Genomic DNA, 18,523 nt, shown 5'->3' with positions numbered 1-18,523 from the left:
TCCAAGACCGCAAGAAACTACGAAGGGCCGTGAATGAAGCCCAGTCCATCACTCAAGCCAGCCTGATTTGGAGACGCTAGTGTTGGACTGGGGTGGGCACAGTAAGAAGTCTAACAACACCAGGTTAAAGTCCAACAGGTTTATTTGGAATCATGAGCTTTCAGAGGGCTGCCCCTTCCTCAGATGAGTCCCTGAGGAAGAAGCAGAGCTCTGAAAGCTCGTGATTCCAAATAAACCTGTTGGACTGTAACCTGGTGTTGTGAGACTTCTTACTGTGCTCAAACCAGCCTCTTATCCATTGACACTGTCTACACTTCCCACTGCCTCGGAAAAGTAGCCAGCATAATGAAGGGCCCCACACACCCCGGACATACTCTCTTCCACCTTCTTCCATCGGGAAAAAGATACAAAAGTTTGAGGACACGTACTAGCCGACTCAAAAACAGCTTCTTCCTTGACTTTTGAATGGACCTATCTCACATTAAGTTGATCTTTCCCTACACCCTAGTTATTCTGTGACACTACATTCTGCACTCTCTCCTTTCCTATGTATGGTATGCTTTGTCTGTACAGTGCTCAAGAAACAATACTGTATACAACACTGTATACTAATACATGTGACAATAATAAATCAAATCAAAAACAAATCAAATCAAAGTGTTGTTACCGTGTTACATATTTGCATAGGGTGTGTCCATCATGACCTTGAATGTTGGATTTTAGAATGGAAAAAAGATAACCTAACCATATGTGCACTCAGTCTTATAGTTGTTAGCATATTGTATCCATGGGTTATGAAACCTCTCTAAATGGACTGTGAATACGAGGAGTTACATTTACTGAAAATTGGATTGAGACTAGGTCAATTTACTTCACTTAATTTAATCTGGGAAAAAAAACTAATATAAAAGAAAATACGCACAAAAATTAACTTTTGTGCTTGAAACAAAAGGTGAACTGCGAAACCAGAAGGAAAACTCACATATTTTAAACTCTCAGTTATTTCATGTGTCTTAAACTCATGATTCATGAATACTATAGGGATGTGTACATTTTCTACATATTCTTGAACTACTTTAATAGGCAGATGTTCTGCTACCTCTGTAATTACTGTCTTTTCATAAAATGTCAAGTGAATGGAATACAAGACAAACGCCAGGACTTTGAGAAAGTAAGTCATGACCTTAAAAAAATTGAATTGTCAAGAGAATGCCAAACGAATTCAAGATAATAATGTTGTGGATGTTGCATATTTTGATTTCCCATTTTGATGAAGAACACAGGGAATATGAAATTTAGGTTATGGTAGCCAATTCAATGCACAACACAATGCAAATTAGCCACTGCTGGAGAAGAATATGATTTCAGGAGTCAGAGAATCATAGAATCACAGAATTATATAACAAAAAAGAGGCCAGTTGGCCCATTGTGTCTGCATCAGCTCTTTGAAAGAACTATTATTCACATTCCCTTCTCCTTCCCCATAGTCAGCACTACTAAGCTTCTTACCAATCTTAATCTTTATTGATTTGGATGAGGAGATTGTTTATACTTATAATTATGCAACATTTTGTCGAACAGAGTGTCACATGAAACGTGCATTTGTAATAGGGACTGCTGGAAAGTCAGGGATAGGCATTTTATTTGAATATTCAAAAACGTAAGGTTTATTACTGATTTAGTAATACTACTATTGAACCCTTGCAGGAAGTACAATGTGGAAGGGACTCTTCAAATTATCACCAGCTGAGCATCAAACACTTCTCAGCAGTGCAACACATAATTAAAAGAAGATTTTGGGATGCCTTGATTATAAGGCAAAGAAAAAATCCTAAATATATACCTTAGTGCATTTCTGTGTGATTTTCATCAGTGCACTTACGAAAATACATATTTGTTTCAGCAACTGCTAGAGATAAACATTATAAGCTGAAAAGATAGATTGAAGAAGCTTAGATGTTCCCATTATAATAAAGGTTAGGAGGAAAGACAGTGCAATTATTTAATTTAATGAAAGGAATTGCTCAGTGTAAAAGTGATAAATTTATTGAACTGGATATACTCCTAAAGGTAACAAAAGCCAGATTTAAACGGTAAAGTCCAATAATGAATTTAGGTTTGGTCTGTTCTTTCAGTAGTAGATTTGTCACATAAATAGTCACCAAAAATGGGTTAATGCAGTAATGTGGTAGACTTGATTAAGAGTGTAATTCATCCCTTGTGTTCAACTGCAGTGCTTTCAATGCTGCAGAAGAAAATTGATAGGTATGCACTGCTTCTCTTGTTTCTTCATTTTTGCCTTTATATTCTCGAGGTTTAAGAAATTAATGTCATAACTCTGTGAACTGTAGAAAATATCTTAAAATCACAGTAAATTGCATTTAATGTCCTTGTTATGTGACTTTCCTTATTGCCCCTAGAAAAAAATCATCTTGAACACTTCTTTGCCTATTTGTCTGCTATCATGATGACTTTACAGAATCATTTAGTGCATCATGGCAGGATTTTCCATGCTCCCCGCGGCATGTTTCACGGTGGAGGAGATGGCCCACCATTGGATGATGGTGGGATCCTCTGGTCCCACCGCTGTCAATAAGGTTTCTCATTGCATGTACTCCCTGCTACCAGGAAACCCATGGTAGGGGTTTGCTGTCAGTGGGGCTCAAAGACCCTTCCGGCAGACAGGTCCAGAAAATTCCAGCCCCTGCCTCTGCTACCTCTTTGAAAAAGTTATACATTTAGTTCCATTCCTTTTGCATACAGTTTTGGTCACCGCATTATAGGAAGGATGTGGATGCATTGGAAAGGGTGCAGAGGAGATTTACTAGGATGTTGTCTGGTATGGTGGGAAGGTCTTATGTGGAAAGGCTGAGGGACGTGAGGTTGTTTTCATTAGAGAGAAGAAGGTTAAGAGGTGACTTAATAGAGGCATACAAGATGATCAGAGGATTAGATAGGGTGGATAGTGAGGGCCGTTTTCCTCGGATGGTGATAGCTAGCACGAGGGGACATAGCTTTAAATTGAGGGGTGATAGATATAGGACAGATGTCAGAGGTAGGTTCTTCACTCAGAGAGTAGTAAGGGCGTGGAATGCCCTGCCTGCAGCAGTAGTGGACTCGCCAACATTAAGGGCATTTAAATGTTCATTGTATAAACATATGGATGATATTGGAATAGTGTAGGTTAGATGGGCTTTAGATTGGTTTCACTGGTCGGCGCAACATCGAGGGCCGAAGGGCCTGTACTGCGCTGTAATGTTCTATGTTCTATGTTTTCTGCTTCTTCATAGCCCCATAAATCTTTTCTATCAAGCTGATATCTAATTCATTTTAAAGTTACCACTGAATCTGCTTCCATCACCTTTTCAGGTAATGTATTCCAGGTCATAACAATTCACTGGGTAAAAAAAGATTCTATTCATTCTCTCATCTTTTGTCAATTATTTTAATGACTAAACTCTTTGATAAACCTGTATTGTACTCAGTCCTATTCTTCCACTGCATTACCCATTCTCTCCTAATTGTTCTTGAAATTCACTTATGCTGATTACCTCTTTAAAAAAAGTACTCTTTAAAACAACCTTTTACATATGAGCTAAAGATGGATCAGATATGTAAAAAATACATAACCAGCTGCACTTTCCACTATTCTTGTTCTCAGTAGAAGAAGCGATACAGAAATGAAAATATTAATTCATTTTGCATTTATTAAAGTAAAAATATATTCCTAGTAACAGCATGGCAAACTGGTAGACTCCTATCTGATGGCAATGAAAGAGGGAAAATTCAGATCAAATGGAATGGGAATCAAGGAATGTAGCAAAATTTAAAAAAACACTGATTCCATTACGTCTTAGTTCTGTAAGTGACCTTAATTCCACAGCAACGTCATTGCATCTTAATTACACTCTGACATTGCCTAATGAGTCAATCTGTTGTATCAGTCCAGGGAAACTAGGGATGAGCAAACAATGTCCCCATCCAATAAGGAAAAACAGAAGTGTGAGGTCAGGATTTGTCCCCTTTCTAATGAATCTTCTAGTAGCCAAACAGGGAGCCATTGGCAGAGCCATGTAAATGAGTCAAAGGGAAGTGCAATGGGACAGACAGAACATATTCCCTACCAATAACAGCAGAACTAGTTAATCAGAGAATTGCTAGAGTTCAGAAGGAGGCCATTCGGCCCATTGTTATGTCACATTTTCTGTATCTTAATTCTGTTTGCAAACTAAATGGATGCAAATATATCAAGTACAGCAGCAATTCAATAATTTTTTAGAACCTTATTTGCTTTCATATTCATTTACATTCAAGATTCTAAAACAATTCTGCCATATTTCTAAGCTCCTGTTTGCTCCCATGTTCTTTCCCAATCTCTGTGCATTCTTGAGTTTCTTTCTTCTTTTGACAATTATCCTCTCCTGCTTTTGTTTATTCAGCTCTTCACTGTTTGCTTTCTTTGCAGTTTTCTGGCTCTCCGTTGTTTCTCTTTAATTTCTTCCTTCATCACTCTTTATTTGACTCACGTTCTCCTCCCCTCCACTCTTCACCTTTTAACAAATTTAACGTCTTCTCAAAGGTATTCAAAGCATTTTTAAAATGTCTACCTTTAAGGTACCACCTGGTCGGCTCATGTCAAAGGTCGGGACATATGGAAACGGGACAAAGAACTGAAAGGATAGCAAATTGGCTGAAAAATAGAAAGTAGAGATGAAAGGCAAAGAATAGTTAGCTAGATTGGAGGAAGGTAGAAAGGACTGTCCTATAAGGATCAGTGCTGGGTCCACTGTCATTTGTAATTTACATTAATGATTTGGACTTAGGAACTTCATATCAATTTGCAGATGATACTAAACTGGGGGTTTAATTAACACTGAGGAAGAATGTAACATGATACAAGAAAATATTAGAAAAATTGCAGACCTGCAACTAAGTGACAAATGAACTTAAACATAGATAAATGTGAGGTGCTGCAGTTTGATAGGAAAAATAGAAACATGACCTACACCTTAGAAAATGAGAAACTGAATGAGGCAGAAGAGCTATGGAAACAGTTGAACAAATCATTAAAATCAGCATTGTCGGTCAACAAAACAATTAGAAATGCTAATAAAGGGTTGGATTTTACATCTCGAGGTATAAAATTTTAAAGTAGTGAAGTTAGCTTAAACATATATAGGACTCTGGTGCTTTTGAGTGCTGTGCACAGCTCATGGCCTCCTTCTGTGATGTAATGATTTGGTAATTCTAAGAGCAATACAGCAAGTGCCAGGCCTTGCCTTTTCTCCATGGTCCTGATCGACCATAGTTGTGGTCGGTACCGTCTCAATGGGCTGAATGGCCTTCTTCTGTACTGTAGGGATTCTGTGATTCCTGCATTTTCTTTTCCTCTTCAAACACAGGTAAGTATCCTATTCCCTTTTGAAAGCTCCACAATTAGAACCTGTATCCACAACACCCCCAGGCAGCGTCCAAACTAAATAAATGATACAGAAGCACCAGAGAAAGTGCAAAAAAAATGTTTACATGGATGATGTCAGAACTGAGATATTGCAGCTATGGAGAAAGATTGTACAATTTATAACTCTTTTTCTTTCGAAAGAGAAGATTTGGAGGAGATCAAATGAATGGGGATTTTCTGATCTCATCTGCAGCTAGGATTCTCCAGTCTCGCTGCTGTGACTGGCGATTTGATTGAGCACCAAATTCTCCGTTCTCGCTGGCAGCGGTTGTGGGGTGTATGACATTGGAGAATTCCTGCCGAGATAGGTAAGATGAATTGAGTAAGGAAATAAAAATATAGTTTTTTAACTCAGAGTTTAACATTATGAAACTTGTTACCACAGTAACCGATTGAGGCAAGAACAGAAAATGCTGGAAAATCTCAACAGATCTGACAGCATCTGTGGAGAGAGAACAGAGCTAACTTTTCGAGTCTGGATGTCTCTTCCCACAGATGCTATTTGACCTGCTGAGATTTTCTACCGTTTTCTGTTCTTGTTTCAGATTCCAGCATCTGCAGCAATTTATTATTAAACTAATTGAGGTACATAGCTTAGGTGTTTTCAAACTGAAATTAGATGAGGACACAAGATAAAAATAAATACTAAAATATACTGAAAGGTTGAGATGAGGTAGTCAGAACGGAAGGATACTTGGTGGAATATAAACACCAGCACAGACAAGATGGGCCGAATGGCCTGTTTCTCAACTGCCTACACTGCAAGAAAATGGCAGTCTCAGAAAATATTCCCTTGCATTTATCAATTGAGATTTTAAAGGACATTTTTATAGTTCACTGAGGACTGGAACTCCCTGGGCGACCTCAGCATTTCCTTGGCTGGATCCAGTTTGTGCCTGGCGAGTCATGTGAAAAACAGGAATTCTCTTGGAGAAGGTTGCAATGCTCAGACTGACCAATGGTGTCGTCACTGAGCAGAACAGCAACAACAGGGTTCAAAACTTCGTTTGAAAAACAGATGGAGGGAAACATACCAAGGCCTTTAATTGCTAAAACAGTTATGTTTAACCTTGAGTAGATCGAAATAAATTTAATGACGATCAGATTCTTATGGGTTTAATAGTTTGCAGGGCAGCTGCAGTACTGTTGATTTGCTATAGGTGGCGACGCTGAGCTGTCAGCATGTTATTTTTTAAGCAAAGAAACTTGGAAGATAGAGCTCTGGTCAATATCTGTTTTGTTTTGAATCTTCCCACTTGATGCATCTCTTCTATAAATAAAACGGAACAACAAACAAGAAAGATACTTCTCACCAATTAATCCAGGTTGGTTACACTCCACTGTAACATATCTTGACAACAACAAATTGTATTTGTATAACATGATAAAGAGGACCCAAAGCACTTCACAAGAGCATTGTGAGGCAAAATCTGTCACTGAATCACACAAGGAAATGTTTGGATAGGTAACTAAGAGCTTGGTCAAATAGTTGGGTTTAGGGAGCATCTGAGAGGAAGTGAGAGTTTTAGGGTGGCATGGTGGCACAAGTGGTTAGCACTGCTGTTTCACAGCATCAGGGACTGGGGTTCAATTCTAACCTTGGGTGACTGCCTGTATGGAGTTTGCACGTTCTCTCCATGTCTGCGTGGGTTTCCTCCGGGTGCTCCAGTTTCCTCCCACAGTCCAAAGATGTGCGGGTTAGGTGGATTGGCCATGTTAAATTGTCCCTTAGTGTCAGGGGAATTAGCAGGGTAAATACATAAGGCTATTGGGAGAGGCAGTGGGTGCAGGCTTGATGGGCCGAATGGCCTCCTTCTGCACTGTAGGGATTCTATGATTCTATACATATAGATAGGTGGAGAGATTTGTGGAGGAAATTCCAGTGTTTAAGGTATAAGCAGCTGAAGGGCACAGGTGACAGGCGAAGGAAATTGAGGATGCAGAAGAGACCATAATTAGAATCAAAATGTCAAACACTTTGACAGTCTCTCTAAATAAAAACATTTTTTTCTTGCAACAAAAATATCTGTTGCCTAATGTCTTGGCTTCCAACACAAGTTCAAAACAGTTAGCCAAGCAGCTATCAAAGTGGAATGGGGTATTGCTGAAAAATCCAATATAATCTGAGCGGTGCGGTGGTACAGTGGTTAGCACTGCAGACTCACAGGAATCGGGGTTCAATTCCAGCTTGGGTCACTTTCTGTGCGAAGTCTGCACATTCTCCCTGTGTCAGCATGGGTTTCCTCTGGATGCTCCGCTTTCCTCCCACAGTCCGAAAGACTTGCTGGTTGGATGCATTGCCATGTTAAATTGCCCCTTCGTGTACCTGAACACTACAAGGGGAATTTCACAGTAAACTTTATTAAAAATCTCCCTCAGTGTACCTGAACAGGTGCCGGAGTGTGGCAACTAGAGGACTTCATTGTTGTATTGATGTAAGCCTACGACTGACTTTAATAAATAACGCATTGCATTCACCAACGTCCAAATTCTCTTTTGACACCTGCTGACTGGGAAGCGAAGCCCGGTGTTGCAAAAGCAAAAGCTCCTTGATGGATTATAAGCAATTGCGTTGCCCCACATCCTGATGAAAGTTGGGAAACGCGTGTGCTGCTGTGCACGTTGGAAGAATAAAACTGCAACTGAGATTGCAATGACAATGGCTAAAACCCACCTCCCTGAGCCACATAATTATAGCAGAGGAGGATCACGATTCTAAAGGGCATTTTTTGAAGGAACCTACACTGTAATTAGCCCAAGCGTCTTGGCTGGTGCTGAGGGAGGGTGGGAAATTTTGCCTGAAGTGTTTGTGAAAATGTTTGTGGAGGTTAAATCAAAACATGTGGAGGTGTGAGGTGGGGGAAACCATAAAGGTGCATTGGGTTCCAAAGGTTGATTGGGTTGCAGGGTACAGTCAGTGCTGAGGTGATTTTTTTAACCCCCCCAAAAAATATATTGTCTCCATGGTTGTAAGGCATTCCCCTTTCCTTTGATTGGTGTCTCTGCTGTCGGCTGCTCAGGTCTGGTGCCGGGTCTCCCGCCCGCGCTGCTGCCGCGCGAGTCAGTCAGAGTGCGGGAGACGCAGCCGGCTCCAGAGTGAGAGAGAGAGACACATACACACACAGAGCAAGCTCTCTGTGCAACAACACAATAACACTCCCTGCTTCCCTTTGCAAAGGAATACCAGCAGCGACCGGTGAGTTATTCTCCTATTTTTTTCCCCCCAAATGTGTGTGTATGTTTTTGTTGCCAATCTCAAACTCCTTTGTCCTGTGCCTGATGTGTGCCCCCCCCCCCTCCCCAGTTAAAGGGGAGGGTGTTCACACTATTTCTCAGATTCTCCTCACAAATGCATTTTTGCAGCAATTAAGAACCATCTTTGTCGTGTCTTGTGGTTTTTTTTAAATCCCTCCATCTTTTTCCATTCACTATCCAACATACGGAACATGTCTGGGGAGAGACTGCAAAAAAAAACCTTTCCAGGAAACAATTTATTTGATAAAATGAAAAAAAATCATGGTTTAATGGCGTGATTCGCAAGCAGCATGAGTATTGGGAGTGTGTTAAGTGATCATCAGTGATTTTTTTTTAAAACAGCGTTAATGCTCAGGTCAGAACATTTCCACGCAGTGTTTATGTGGGAGAATATGATTCTTTGGAGAGCTTATGACGAGTGGTTTCCTGTGGGGCTGTCCTTAGGCCTCTGGGAGTCGACTGCCTTGTAGTTGTTGGATGAGATTCCGGTTATAATGAGCACAGATTCAGACAACTGTAGGTCCCCCGGTCCTTTCAAGCTACAGAACCGAGAGAAATTCAAAGAACTCCACTGACTGTTTGGATCATTAGTTAAATTGGGATATTGAAAGTTGGGGGGTGGGGTGGAAATGCTAAATGGCCATGTGAAAATGTAATAATGATTTTTTTTTCATTCCACGTTCTCTTTTTAAAAGATTTCAACTAATTCGTATGCCTTGGCATTAGGAGGTTCAGTCGTAAAACAAATAGATGGTTGCGGGAATGGTTTTGTATGATGGGTTTGTACCAGTTAGAGCTGAGTGTACATTTGGACGTGTGGTGTACACAGGTCTCTATGGAGAACTGGAAAACTTAATTTATGTGGGATTGGGGTGGGGGGAACCAACTTAAGTATAATGGCCAAGCCATGAGTGGTTTGTATAGAGCCTGCTTGTAACAAATTCCAGGAAAACTTATGACACATCACTGTACACCCATGAGTTGCGTGGGTAAATGTAACTTAAGAATTGCGTCAGATGTGTCTGCTTAGTTTATTCATTATCTTTGAAAGGATGTTGCTTTCTGCATGCCACACATATTATAGCCCACCGAGTGGATTGCAATCCTGATATCTAGTTGGTAGCTGATTCCTAAACATTTTGATCCGGGAAAATTACGCTAAGTTTCATAAAGCCACATTATTTGCCAAGTTCTGCTTTTGCTATCTATTTGCTATTTATTAAATTCCACTTGGGTATATGGAGGGTATTACATTTGTGGCAATAGAACAAAAGCTATTTTGTTGCTTCTGAGCAATGCCATCCTTCAGTTGTTGAAATGTAAGAGCCTGTAGTTGCTGCTGGAGTAACAAACATCATAGAATCATATGAACATAAGGAATAGGAGCAGAAGTAGGCCATTCAGCCCCTCAAGCCTGCTCTACCATTCAATAAGATCATGGCTGATCAGTTTGTTTCGAATTCCACATTCCCGTATACCTCCAATAACCTTAGATTCTCATTAGGCAAGGGAATCAATCTCACTTTGTCTTAAAAGTATTCAATGACCCCACTTCTACTGTCTTCTGAGGCAGAGTTCCAAAGTCGCACACCTTCTGAGAGAATAAAATCCTTCTGGTCTCTGTCCTATAAGGGCAGCCCCTAATTTTAAAACAGTACTCCCAGTTCTGGACTCCTCCACATGAGGAAACATCCTTTCCATGTCCACCTTCAAGACCATTCAGGATCTTGTATATTTCAGTCAAATCACCTCTCACTTTTCAAAACTCCAGTAGAAACAAACCCAGTCTGTCTAACCTTTCTTTTTAAGACAACCTGCTCATTCCAGGTACCAATCCAGTAAACTACCTCTGAACCAACTCAAGTGCATTTACATCCTTAAATTAGACCAAAAAGGTGCACACCATTTATGACGTGGTCTCACCAATCCCCTGTATAAATGAAACATCACATCCTTACTTTTATGCTCAGTTCCCCTCATAATATAGGATAGCATTCCATTAGGCTTCTTCATTACATGCTGTACCTGCATATTAACGTTTTGTGACTCATGCACTAGAACACCGAGATCACTCTGCACCTTTGATTTCTGGATTAATTCTCTACTTCAGTATTAGTCAATTAAATATTCTTCCTGCCAAAAGGAACAATTTCACATTTTCCCACATTGTACTCCATCTGCCGGATTTTTGTCCACTCACTCTACCTATGTTTATCCATCCGCAAACTCGTTCTTCACAACATACTTTCCTACCTATCCTTGTGTCATCTATGATTATTGCCATCCTTTTATCACAAGCACCTAATATTTCTTTTTGTACACTTTGTCCTAAAGTGTGGTGGTTTCTGTTAGGGCGCCCGCAGACCCTGCTAATGACTTATTTCCCAATTATTTTTCTTCTCCACTGAAAATGATCTACATCCTGATCTCCTGAACCAAGGTCACACCTAACTATTGTATAAATCCCATCCTTGATTAACAGTGCTACCCCTCCACCTTAACCTAGCTTTCTATTCTTCTTGACTGTCATATACCCTCAATATTCAGGATCCAATTCTTGTCACCCTGCAGCCAGATCCCCATAATGGCTATCAGATCATACTTAATAACTTCAATGTGGGCTATCGATTTGTTTATTTTATTAAAAATGCTATGCACATTCAGGTAGAGATTTAGTTTTGACTTTTGGTACCTTTTTAGCATCTAATCTTGATTCTTTGTGCATTCTTGGGTCCTTTCTCTCATACCTCCCTACCATTATTTGACCCTTATTTCCCATTTTACCATTTTCCTCTCTCACTTTGTCTCTATTCTTTGATATACCACATCTTTCCACATTTCACCCCTTGTGACCTCTATTATGTTTAAAACCCTCTCTACTTCTCTCGTTACATGGGTTGCTAGAACACTGGTTACAGCACTCTTCAGCTGGAGACCATTCCAATGGTATAGCTTCACTTTCCCTAGTGTTGGTAACAGTGCCTCACAAACTAGAACCCATTTCCCCCACACCAATCTTGGAGCCATGTATTCATCTCTCGAATTTCATTTACGTTGTGCCAATTTGCACGTAGCTTAGACAATCATAGATATTATAGTACAGAATGAGGCTATTTGAACCATTTGTGCCTGTTCTGACTCTTTAAAATCAGGATGAGAACAACAGCCCAACCTTTTGTTTGTAAACCTTCACCCTCAAGTATCTCTTCAAATCCTTTAAAATTACTCATGGAATTGTTTTTTTTGCCACTTTTTTGTGAAAGGGTTCCAGATCACAACAGAGACCAAAAAATACATGGAATAACTTAGCAGGTCTGGCAGCATCCATGGAGAAACAGAGTTAATGTTTTTCATGCAAATGTCTCTTCTTCAGATTTACAGCATCCTGCAGCATTTTGCTTTTATTAAAACATGGAAGAAATTAGGTGAGCTAGCTAACCTATTTGAGTGTAGCTGAAGTGATTGAGATGCTTTTCACTATTTCCCGTCCACATAGGTCCTGGTCAATATTTGTCTCTTGCGTCTGGTAGCATTCCTCATGGAAGTCGAAAGGAAACTCAACAGTCTTTTTTCCCCTGTAGTATTCTTCTTTGTTCTCTTCTTTGAATGTTTAGATGTTGGCTGAGAAAATAGATAGAAAACTTGCTCTGATACAGCTCTGTGACTGGCTGTTGGGAGGTACATAATAAGAACATAAGAAATAGGAGCAGGAGTAGGCCATCTAGCCCCTCGAGCCTGCCCCGCCATTCAATAAGATCATGGCTGATCTGAAGTGAATCAGTTCCACTTACCCGCCTGCTCCCCATAACCCTTAATTCCCCTACCGATCAGAAATCCATCTATCCGTGACTTAAACATATTCAACGAGGTAGCCTCCACCACTTCAGTGGGCAGAGAATTCCAGAGATTCACCACCCTCTGAGAGAAGAAGTTCCTCCTCAACTCTGTCCTAAACGTCTGACCCCCTTTTATTTTGAGGCTGTGCCCTCTAGTTCTGGTTTCCTTTCTAAGTGGAAAGAATCTCTCCACTTCTACCCTATCCAGCCCTTTCATTATCTTATAGGCCTCTATAAGATCACTCCTCAGCCTTCTAAACTCCAACGAGTACAAACCTAATCTGCTCAATCTCTCCTCATAATCTACACCCCTCATCTCTGGTATCAACCTGGTGAACCTTCTCTGCACTCCCTCCAAGGCCAATATATTCTTTTGCAAGTAAGGGGACCAAAACTGCACACAGTATTCCAGCTGCGGCCTCACCAATGCCTTGTACAGGTGTCTGAGAGTGGCATGGGTCTCTTTTGGTGTTGAGTATTTTTTCCACTCATGGCAAGAAGGTTTTGGCCTTCAAGGGGCACGGTGGCACAGTGGTTAGCGTCAGGAACCTGGGTTCGATTCCTGGCTTGGGTCCCTGTCTGTGCGGAGTCTGCACGTTCTTCCCGTGTCTATGTGGGTTTCATCTGGGTGCTCCCACAGTCCAAAAGATGTACTGGTTAGGTGCATTGGCCATGCTAAATTCTCTCTCCGTGTACCCGATCAGGTGCCAGACTGTAGCAACTAGGGGATTTTCACAGTAACTTCTTTGCAGTGTTAATATAAGCCAACTTGTGACACTAATAAATAAACTTTAACTTAAACTTGCCACAATCTTGGCACTGGGAAACTGAATGACGAACACACCTGAAATTTTGCATTGCCAAGTGCTTATGATCTGTTGCTTCATGGCCATCATGTAATGATGTAATGGTGTTGTGGCTGCCTGGGTAAGGAGAAGGTGATGTATAAATTGGGGAAGTGAATGTGCGACTACATGACTGTGCTAACCTCAGTGCAATAAGTCTCACCTCACTCAAATGGGAAATGGTGCACAACCTGCTGTTACCTTACCACAGTGCAGAGTTAGAATAAGGACATAGCAGAATAACAAAACTGCTGCTTTTGTTTAATACACTGTTGTTGTGTTGGTTTCCTTTGGGTTTTTTTTTTCATGTTCACGGATTACCCACTTGTTTTCTTTTCTGATCTTGCTGTTTCTGTCACATATCTATCATATGTTACAATATATTTTGCTCATTGTTAGTTGAGCATTGTGATAGCTTTTGTAGAAGATGACAGCAGAGTTGGGAGATAGATTTCAGAAAATTGCTTCATATATTCACTTCATGACCAGAGCCTGCGCTGAGGAACATTAGATGCAGGAGTCAGCTATTCAATCCCTCGAGTCTGTTCTGCTATTAAATTAGATGATGGTTGATCTGTATCTTAATTACATTTTTGTGGCTCAGTTCTATGCCCCTTAATATCCTTGTCCGACAAAAAAACTACCAATCTTAGTTCTTAAAATTACAATTGTCTCCCAGCCTCAATGCCTTTATGGATGCCTTAAGAGCATCTGATTTCTACTGCCCTTTTTGTGAAGGAAGTGTTTTCTGACATCATGCCTGGACTGTCTAGTTCTAATTTGGTTATACCTCCGTGACCAGGACTTCCCTGCCAAAGAAGATAGTTTCACAATATCTATCCTATCAAACCTTACAATCATCTCAATCACCTCCATTAAACCACTTCATAATCTTCTATATTGCAGGGAATATAGGACCTTCTATGCAACCTGTCCTCATAATTCAACCCTTTTAGTCCCAATATCATTTTGCTCCACCCCTTCCAATACAGGACAATACAGTATATCCTCCTTGAGATACGATACACAGAACTGAACAGAGTGCTCCTAACACAGTCCAATCAGAGCCTTATACAACTCTTGTATAACTTCGATCCCTTTGTATTCAAGCCACCTTAAGATAAAGGCCAATGATCCACTTTCCATTTTGAATTTTTTTGTCTATTTGTTTTTAATGATTGGATTCCTAGCTTCTCACCATTTAAAATGCTCTTGATTTATCTTTCTTAGGATGGCCTCGTGCTTCTCCACACTAAATTCCATCTGCCACAGAGTTACGCACTTATTAAAGAAATAAAGTCTTGCCTTTATATAATGCCTCTCATAATCTCAGGACTTCTCAGAGTGCTTTGCAGCCAATTATGTACTTTTTATAATGTAATCACAGTTCACAGGAAAATATTCACGCACTTTTACACTTATTTGCTAACTTAGTGTCATCGAACTTCTTTTATCCAAGTCATTAATAATAATAAAGATCTTGGGCTCCAGTACAGATTCCCTGGGAGACACTACAGGTGCATTCCATTAATTGAAGTGTATATTCAGTTTCTGTAATCTGCCTCTTCTGCTGTCTAGCCCAGTGGTTCCCAACCAATATGCCACAGAGTACTGGTATGCCATGGCAGTCGGCACTCCTGCACACACACCCTTGCATCAAGCCACTGACAAGGCCCAATCATTTGTCTCAGCGGCATCCCAGCTCCTGCTATAGCTGCTTCTTGAATGCTGCGTTTAAAATCCATTTCCTTGTCAACAGCTGCTCAATGCAAGTGCCCCCTCAGCATTTCAACAAGACCTTTTAACTTGAAAGGACAGTAGTACTCTCCATTGGAACGTATATCTGTTTTGGTGTTTGTATTTTCTGTTCAGAGCCTCTGTTAACTTCAGCTATTTTATGTGTGTTAGGCTCGGTACATTTCCGTAGGTAATTGTAAATCCATAGCTTCCCCCTGCTTAGAATCCTTCTGCTGTCCCACTAGAGATGCAGCTACTGATGTTGTGCTGGGCTTCCAGTTTGTTTTCTTTAACACCATCTGTATCGCCAACGCCAGTCTGAGTCTGATGGGCACCCTCTGCCAGGTCTTGCCAGAAAGGAGACGTGGCCACTGCAAATTCAGCCAGTACCCAGAAACCTTCAGTATCCTCCAGGTCGAGGATCCCGCTGATTATCAGTATCTGACAATCAAGTGTATCAAAATGTTAAAGGTGGAGAATGTTTGGACAGACTTACTGCACCCAGATTTTTAAAAATTCAATATTTCACTTCACAATACATCAATATGTTTCCATGCAGAAGTCGTTTACACGCCAGGATATAATCGACAGCTGATATCCATAACCATCAGTGAGACAGGACGTTTAAGCAAATATTCAGATGCAGTATGAACAATGGCAGCTCCAGGTGCAGAGGTGTACAAGTGTGTGATGTTGGGGGGGGCAGTGGGAGAGGAAGCTGTATGGTGCAGTGCATATATGGATATATTCTGACTTGTATCCAGTACAGCTCACGTAGAGAAATCATTCATTTTATTACACAAAGAAAACACTTGCATTGATCTTGAGATTGAAGGGATTTTTAAAAAATCAGATAGTAAATGCATCGCGCAATACAGGACGGGATGAGTAGCGATATTGAACCAAAACTATGATATGTACAATGATAACACGAATTCCTGGCTACATAAATATATCCCAATATAATACAAGGAATTATCCACCACTTCCGCATTTCTCCAACCCCCACCATTTTAACTTATGGGTCTCATTAGCATTTGACAGGACCGTCTCCTGCTCAAAACTGTTTGGTGGGAACAGGAACTTGGGAGGGAACTTGATGTTGCCAGAGTCCCAAGGGAACAGTCTCTGGAATAAGAACATAAGAAATAGGAGCAGGAGTAGGCCATCTAGCCCCTCGAGCCTGCCCCGCCATTCAATAAGATCATGGCTGATCTGAAGTGGATCAGTTCCACTTACCCTCCTGATCCCCATAACCCCTAATTCCCTTACCGATCAGGAATCCATCTATCCGTGATTTAAACATATTCAACGAGGTAGCCTCCACCACTTCAGTGGGCAGAGAATTCCAGAGATTCACCACCCTCTGAGAGAAGAAGTTCCTCCTCAACTCTGTCCTAAACTGACCCCCCTTTATTTTGAGGCTGTGCCCTCTAGTTCTGGTTTCCTTTCTAAGTGGAAAGAATCTCTCCACCTCTACCCTATCCAGCCCCTTCATTATCTTATAGGTCTCTATAAGATCCCCCCCTCAGCCTTCTAAATTCCAATGAGTACAAACCCAATCTGCTCAGTCTCTCCTCATAATCAACACCCCTCATCTCCGGTATCAACCTGGTGAACCTTCTCTGCACTCCCTCCAAGGCCAATATATCCTTCCGCAAATGAGGGGACCAATACTGCACACAGTATTCCAGCTGCGGCCTCACCAATGCCCTGTACAGATGCAGCAAGACATCTCTGCTTTTATATTCTATCCCCCTTGCGATATAGGCCAACATCCCATTTGCCTTCTTGATCACCTGTTGCACCTGCAGACTGGGTTTTTGCATCTCATGCACAAGGACCCCCAGGTCCCTTTGCACAGTAGCATGTTGCAATTTTTTTCCATTTAGATAATAATCCAATTTGCTATTATTTCCTCCAAAGTGAATAACCTCGCATTTGTCAACGTTATACTCCATCTGCTAGATCCTCGCCCACTCACTCAGCCTGTCCAAATCTCTCTGCAGACCTTCTACGCCCTCCACACGATTCACTTTTCCACTTATCTTTGTGTTGTCTGCAAACTTTGTTACCCTACACTCAGTCCCCTCCTCCAGATCGTCTATATAAATGGTAAATAGTTGAGGCCCCAATAGAGAAAGTTACTGTTGGATGTTGGTGGCTGGTGCTGAAAGTGAGAGATCCCAGCTTTCCAAACGAGGCTTGGGTGAGCATTCTTTCTCCTTCTGGCTCAGCTGGATCAATCAAACTAGCTAAATATGAATATTAATTGTTTCGTTGTACATAACTTGAGAATTGCTGAAAAAGAGATACGCTATCAAAGTTTTTCAGCATGCATATATTTTTTCTTGTTTTCTGGTTACCATTGATCATTATATCTTCATATGTAATACCTATTAGCATTTTAACTTTTGTTGCATTTCAATTTTAAACTTGTATTGCATCTCATAATTTCCTCTCCTTGACTTTTTTTATATTTTCTTATGCCACTCATAATTTGTCCTCTCTCTACTGAGAAGATTAATGCAAAGTAATCATTTAGCAATCTGCCATTTCCTTATTTTTCAATTATACTGTCACCCATGTTGCCTCTAAGTCTGCCTCCACATTACCTCTAGGCCAGGATTTTTCAACACTCCCTCCCATGGCAGGACTCTCAATGTGGGATGTGGCTGCTCAGCCAAAAGTCCACTAACTTCCGGCGGGACCAGACGATCCTGGCGGTGGGCGGGGCCAACAAAACCATGCCCTTAGTTGCCCTCTTTCTCTTGATATATTGATTACAATTTTTGTGTTAGCTTTGGTATCAATGTTAATCCTTTTATTGTATTCTCCCTTTGCAGCACTTAACTACTTTCCTTGCATCACTTTGACACTCTATATCTCTATTAAAGTCCATAGGATTTGTACTATTCTTTGCATTTATGTAAAGCTTTTCGTTTAGTTTTATACTATCATTCACCTATGATGAAGCTTATTGATTAACACATGAAGAGCTCTTGTCCTTTTGGGATATGTACAGGCTGACACTTGCCATGAAAAATCGAATGGAAAATGTTAGTAAAGCAGTGGTTAATGTTGAAAGAAAATCTTAGTGCAAAATTATAACGACAGGAAGTGAGCACTTTTTGGAAGATTTTAAATGTAGTTCGAGGTGCTTGTGGCATAACTCACTGAAAGGAATCTAATCTTGTTCTAACCAGATTTCTGTTGTCTTGCACTAGTACATTCTTACTCTTTCTCTCCACTCACCCACTCTCTCTCTTCCTTGTTCTCTTATCTATATCTCATTGCTCTTCCTTATTCTCTCACACCAATAAAAAAACAGACCTGTTAACAGGATATACACATCAATTGGTGAAGTCAAAATGTAAGGCACAGAACCC

At 40.7% G+C, this 18,523-nt stretch overlaps 1 protein-coding gene across 3 annotated transcripts in view; it reads left to right on the top strand.

Annotated features, from left to right (window-relative positions):
- Positions 1–8,399: 8,399 nt before the first annotated feature.
- Positions 8,400–18,523, top strand: part of LOC144497883 (uncharacterized protein C1orf21-like) — a 213,214-nt gene continuing 203,090 nt past the window's right edge. For all 3 annotated transcript variants that reach the window (XM_078219322.1, XM_078219324.1, XM_078219327.1), the window contains exon 1: positions 8,400–8,657. The gene's annotated coding sequence lies outside the window, so the exon portion shown is untranslated. The remainder of the gene's footprint in view (positions 8,658–18,523) is intronic.

This window comes from Mustelus asterias, chromosome 8 (genome assembly GCF_964213995.1).
Source record: "Mustelus asterias chromosome 8, sMusAst1.hap1.1, whole genome shotgun sequence".
Taxonomy (NCBI): domain Eukaryota; kingdom Metazoa; phylum Chordata; class Chondrichthyes; order Carcharhiniformes; family Triakidae; genus Mustelus; species Mustelus asterias.
Note: the sequence above shows the minus strand (reverse complement) of the source record. Positions and strands in the feature narration are given on the sequence as shown.